The sequence below is a fragment of the Gobius niger genome (assembly GCF_951799975.1).
Source record: "Gobius niger genome assembly, chromosome: 7".
NCBI classification, from domain to species: domain Eukaryota; kingdom Metazoa; phylum Chordata; class Actinopteri; order Gobiiformes; family Gobiidae; genus Gobius; species Gobius niger.
Genome location: NC_136858.1, coordinates 38,081,646 through 38,088,092, shown reverse-complemented (window position 1 = coordinate 38,088,092; position 6,447 = coordinate 38,081,646). Strand labels below are relative to the sequence as shown.

The 6,447-nt window shown below is 33.1% G+C and overlaps 1 protein-coding gene across 2 annotated transcripts in view; it reads right to left on the bottom strand.

The window, feature by feature from the left end:
* Nucleotides 1-4,625: 4,625 nt before the first annotated feature.
* LOC306965954 (zinc finger protein 609-like) overlaps nt 4,626-6,447 on the bottom strand; it is a 76,005-nt gene continuing 74,183 nt past the window's right edge. For both annotated transcript variants that reach the window (XM_079560566.1, XM_079560567.1), the window contains exon 10: nt 4,626-4,772. The gene's annotated coding sequence lies outside the window, so the exon portion shown is untranslated. The remainder of the gene's footprint in view (nt 4,773-6,447) is intronic.

Here is a 6,447-nt window from a genome sequence, read left to right as displayed (position 1 = left end):
CTATCTCTAATCAGCACAGTCTGTACTTGTACTTGAGTAAATGTAACAGAGTACTAACCTCCTCTGTTTGTTTGATCCTGGGTGAGTTTGTCGACTGAAAACATCCAGAAACACGCGCTTCTACATCCAATATATCAGACGTACAAGTTGAAATATTGTTGGATAAGTATTCGGGGGCGTGTGGGATCTTCCTGTGCTGCTCTTCTGTAGATTCCAGGTGAAAAAGGTCCCGTGTGTTCAGGTTTAGAAGCTGTAACAAATATTAATATCATGAAATGCAGCAGCGCTTTTGCTTGTGAACAGCGCTCCCCTGTGGCCGCCCGTGATACTGCAGTTATTTTGTAGTTTATCTGCGTGTGTTGAAGTAAACCGTGTCCACCTGGAAGGGCAGTCGCGTTATTATCTTATAAAGTCCTGGAAACAAAATGGAGATCTTCTTTCCGTGACGTTTGAGCTAATCTTTCATCCAAAGTGCAAATCGTGAATCATCTTATCTTGGGATTATGACTTTCCGTGAGGATCGACGAGCGGAGCCTTTGAGTCACGTGTGATCGATGTAAAGGCAGGTGTGGATGTGATAGAGAGAGGAATGTCTTAGTTAAAGGAAACATTGAGTCGACCTCTTAACTCCCACCTGAACCGAGCACATTGTCTCCAGTTTAGCTTTACCCGAATCCAAAAGCTTCTTGGGAAAAAAGGAACAAAACAGGCACAAAAATGAGAAGAAAACAAGGATGGAAATGCAGCAAAAAAGTGACAAAAATGTGATAAAAATTCAACAAAAATGTGACAAAAATGTGACAAAAAAATGACAAAAATGTGACAAAAATTAAACAAAAATGTGACAAAAAAATGACAAAAATGTGACAAAAAAATGACAAAAATGTGACAAAAATGTGACAAAAAAATGACAAAAATGTGACAAAAAAATGACAAAAATGTGACAAAAAAATGACAAAAATTAAACAAAAATTAAACAAAAATGTGACAAAAATGTGATAAAAATTGAACAAAAATGTGACAAAAATGTGACAAAAAAATTACAAAAATGTGATAAAAATTCAACAAAATTGTGACAAAAAAGTGACAAAAATGTGACAAAAATGTGACAAAAATGTGACAAAAATTCAACAAAAATGTGACAAAAATTAAACAAAAATGTGACAAAAATGTGACAAAAAAATGACAAAAATGTGAAAAAAAATTACAAAATTGTGACAAAAATGTGACAAAAATGTGACAAAAATTCAACAAAATTGTGATTCTTATTTTTTGTCAAATTCTTTTTTCTCAATTTTTTGTCAGTTTTTTCTCACCTTTTTCACATTTTCGTCCTGTGTGACCTATTTTTAGGTCACAAACGTTTCATCAAACTGAGGACCACAGTAGACGTCCATTTTAGACCAGAGTGTTGGTGTTTTTGCTGAACTTTTAATCTCTTTACCCCCACCTGAGCCGAGCACATTTTGTCCAGTTTGGCTTTACCCAAATCTAAAAGCTTCTGGAAAAAAAGTGTCAAAATAGCCACAAAAACGAGGATGAAAACGTGACGGAAAAAATCACTACAAAGTGATGAAAAAGCCACTAAAAAGTCAAAAAGAGCAACAAAAACGTGCTGAAAAAGCAACAAAAAAAAAAAAAGACAAAAATGTGCCGGAAAAGCAACAATAAACATACGACAAAAACACGACTAAAAAGTAATGAAAAAAAAAACACTATAAAGTCAACAAGAGCAATAAAATAAAGTGACAAAAATGCAACAAAAACAAGACGGAAACGTGTAAAAAAAAAAAGGCAAAGAAAACAGACAAAAAAGCAACAAACAAAATGACAAAAACGTGAGGAAAATGTGACCAAAAAAACAGACAAAAATGTGACACAAAGGGTAAAAAAAAAGCAACAAAAGTTGGAAAAAACTACAAAAAATGTGCCGGAAAAGCAACAATAAACATACGACAAACACACGACTAAAAAGTGATGAAAAAACACTAAAAAGTCAAAAGAGAGTGACAAAATAAAGCAACAAAAACGTGATGAAAATGCAACAAAAAAAAGGGACAAAAATATGACAAAAAAGTTTTTAAAAAAAAAGACAAAAATGTGCCGGAAAAGCAACGATAAACATACGATAAAAACACGACTAAAAAGTGATGAAAAAGCCACTAAAAAAGTCAAAAACAAAACAAAAAAGCTACAAAATAAAGCAACAAGAGAAACAAAAATGTGTCAGAAAAGCAACAATAAACATACGACAAAAAAGTGATGGAAAAGCCGTTAAAAAGTCAAAAAGAGAGCGACAAAATAAAGCAACAAAAGAGCAACAAAAACCCTCTGGAAAAACAACAATAGCAAAATAAAGGTGGAAAAAAATGACAAAAACGTGCCGGAAAAGCAACAATAAACATGCGACAAAAACAAGACTAAAAAGTGATGAAAAAGCCATTAAAAAGTCAAAAGAGAGTGACAAAATAAAGCAATAAAAGAGCAACAAAAACGTGATGAAAATGCAACAAAAAAGGGACAAAAATATGACAAAAGAGTAAAAAAAGCAACAAAAGAGAGACAAAAGTAAAAAAAAAAAATGACAAAAAGGTGCCGGAAAAGCAACAATACACCTACAACAAACACACGATTAAAAAGTGATGAAAAAGCTACTAAAAAGTCAGAAAAGTGCGACAGAATTTTTTTTTTTAAAGTGTCAAAAAACAGATGAAGACAAAAAAACGACAAATAAAATGACAAAACCCGTCGGAAAAGCAACAACAAACATGCAACAAAAAAGTGATGAAAAAGCCATTTAAAAGTCAAAAACAAACTAAAAAAGTTACAAAATAAAGCAACAAGAGACAAAAAGCAACAAAAACAAGAGACAAAAAAGCAACAATAAACATATGGCAAAAACAAGAATGAAAATTAAATAAAAAGTGATGAAAAAGCCACTAAAAAGGTCAAAAAAGCCTCAGAAAAGTGACCTTTATGACCTTATTTATCTTGGATAAAACTCATTGAACCTACAAACCTCCTTTTCAAGAGTTTGAGGTGAAGCTCGAGAAGCTCTTAGATTCGGGTAAAGCCAAAAGTGACTAAATAAAGTGACAAAAAAAGCAACAAACACAAATGAAAACGAAACGAGAGACAAAAACCGACAATAAAAAAAAGACAAAAAATGTTCTGCAAAAGCAACAATAAACGTACGACAAAAACAAGAGTAAAAAGTGATGAAAAAAACACTAAAAAGTCAAGAGAGAGTGACAAAATAAAGCAACAAAAACGTGATGAAAATGCAACCAAAAAATGACAAAAAAGTGTAAAAAAAAAAGCAAGAAATGAGACAAAAGTAAAAAAAAAAAAATGACAAAAATGTGCCGGAAAAGCAACGATAAACCTACAACAAAAACACGACTAAAAAGTGATGAAAAAGCCGTTAAAAAGTCAGAAAAGTGCGACAGAATTTTTTTTTTAAAGTGTCAAAAAACTGAAGATGCGACAAAAAAAACGACCAAAAAAATGACAAAACGCGTTGGAAAAGCAACAATAAACGTACGACAAAAAAAGTGATGAAAAAGCCACTAAAAAGTCAAAAACAAAAATATGACAAAAGTAAAAAAAAAAAAATGACAAAAATGTACCGGAAAAGCAACAATAAAAAGTCATGAAAAAAACACTATAAAGTCAACAAGAGCAACAAAATAAAGTGACAAAAATGCAACAAAAAACTAATAAAAACATGACGGAAAAGTGTAAAAAAAAAGGCAAAGACAAAATAAAAACGTGAGGGAAATGTGACCAAAAAAAACAGTCAAAAATGTGACACGAAAGGTAAAAATAAAGCAACAAAAGAGCAAAAACAAAGGTGATGAAAATGCAACAAAAAAAAGGGACAAAAATATGACAAAAAGGTGTTAAAAAAAAGCAACAAATGAGACCAAAATAAATAAAAAAAGACAAAAACGTGCCGGAAAAACAACAATAAACATACGACAAAAACACGACTAGAAAGTGATGAAAAAAACACTAAAAAGTCAACAAGAGCAACACAATAAAGTGCGAAAAGCGTTGAGTTGTTTTCTGTTCATCCTGGATAAAACTCATTGAGATTAAAACTCTGGAGGTGAAAGGCGGGAGGTCAGAGGTCGACGCTCTAATAAACGATGTAATAAACGGAGACACGATGTGGAGGCACCAGCTACAGGTTTAATATCAGATCAACAACAGTAGAAAAACAGAGGCTACCAGACGAAATCAGAGAGTAGGAAAATCCAAACGGCATCCAAATAATTCAGCTGTACATATTTACACGTCGCTCAGAAAACACCGAGGCTGCTGATTGGCCAGTCCCTCCTTCCTCCTGCGTCCACAGTGTTTCTCATTCGCCGAAATTATTATTTATGTACTTTCCCCGGGGGGTCTCCGCCCGCCCTCGCCCGTCCTCCTCCTCCTCGCCGCCGCCGCTCGGGTCGAAACGCCCGGAAACGTGAAGCTTATTCATTCGAGACAGAAAAACAAAAACAAAGATGGCGCCGGGGTCTTTGTTAAAAAAAGGGAAAAAGTCTGATCCGCTGTGGAGCCGGAGCTGGACGGGCGGCGGCGGGCGGTCGTAGGACGTCCCGCCTCGAGTCTTAAAGCAGTTTGTGAATTCATGAGGCGCAGAAAGACCACAGTGTCCCGGGGGGGGGCGGGAGGAGTCGAACCTACGCCGCACGCCGGGGGCCGAGGTCACGTGAGCCAGTCACATGACACAGACGGGCAGGAGGTCGGCCAATCAGGTGGGCCTAAGAGACGAGGGGAGAGAGGAGGATGTTTAGTTTATTTCACATTCATACAGTTTTTATTGTTATGATTCATTGTTCGTACCAGTTAGGGCTGTGCAATTAATCGAAATCCGATTATGATTTCGATTACAACAGTAAACGATTACAAAATTAGCATAATCGCAAAAAATCGATTCTAATTTTTTTTTTCTTCAATTTTCTTTTTTTTTTTCTTTTTTTTTTTCTTAATTTTTAATTATTGGATTTTTGTCACTTTTTTGCTGGATTTTTGTCACTTTTTTGCTGGATTTTTGTCACTTTTTTGCTGGATTTTTGTCACTTTTTTGATGGATTTTTGTCATTTTTTTGCTGGATTTTTGTCATTTTTTTGCTGGATTTTTGTCACTTTTTTGATGGATTTTTGTCACTTTTTTGATGGATTTTTGTCATTTTTTTGCTGGATTTTTGTCATTTTTTTGATGGATTTTTGTCACTTTTTTGATGGATTTTTGTCACTTTTTTGATGGATTTTTGTCACTTTTTTGATGGATTTTTGTCATTTTTTTGATGGATTTTTGTCACTTTTTTGCTGGATTTTTGTCACTTTTTTGCTGGATTTTTGTCACTTTTTTGATGGATTTTTGTCACTTTTTTGCTGGATTTTTGTCATTTTTTTGCTGGATTTTTGTCACTTTTTTGCTGGATTTTTGTCATTTTTTTGCTGGATTTTTGTCACTTTTTTGATGGATTTTTGTCACTTTTTTGATGGATTTTTGTCATTTTTTGCTGGATTTTTGTCACTTTTTTGATGGATTTTTGTCATTTTTTTGATGGATTTTTGTCACTTTTTTGCTGGATTTTTGTCACTTTTTTGCTGGATTTTTGTCACTTTTTTGATGGATTTTTGTCACTTTTTTGATGGATTTTTGTCATTTTTTTGATGGATTTTTGTCACTTTTTTGCTGGATTTTTGTCACTTTTTTGATGGATTTTTGTCATTTTTTTGATGGATTTTTGTCTTTTTTTTGCTGGATTTTTGTCACTTTTTTGATGGATTTTTGTCACTTTTTTGATGGATTTTTGTCATTTTTTTGATGGATTTTTGTCATTTTTTTGATGGATTTTTGTCACTTTTTTGATGGATTTTTGTCACTTTTTTGATGGATTTTTGTCACTTTTTTGATGGATTTTTGTCATTTTTTTGATGGATTTTTGTCACTTTTTTGCTGGATTTTTGTCACTTTTTTGCTGGATTTTTGTCACTTTTTTGATGGATTTTTGTCACTTTTTTGATGGATTTTTGTCATTTTTTTGCTGGATTTTTGTCACTTTTTTGCTGGATTTTTGTCATTTTTTTGCTGGATTTTTGTCACTTTTTTGATGGATTTTTGTCACTTTTTTGATGGATTTTTGTCATTTTTTGCTGGATTTTTGTCACTTTTTTGATGGATTTTTGTCATTTTTTTGATGGATTTTTGTCACTTTTTTGCTGGATTTTTGTCACTTTTTTGCTGGATTTTTGTCACTTTTTTGATGGATTTTTGTCACTTTTTTGATGGATTTTTGTCATTTTTTTGATGGATTTTTGTCACTTTTTTGATGGATTTTTGTCACTTTTTTGATGGATTTTTGTCACTTTTTTGATGGATTTTTGTCATTTTTTTGATGGATTTTTGTCTTTTTTTAATGGATTTTT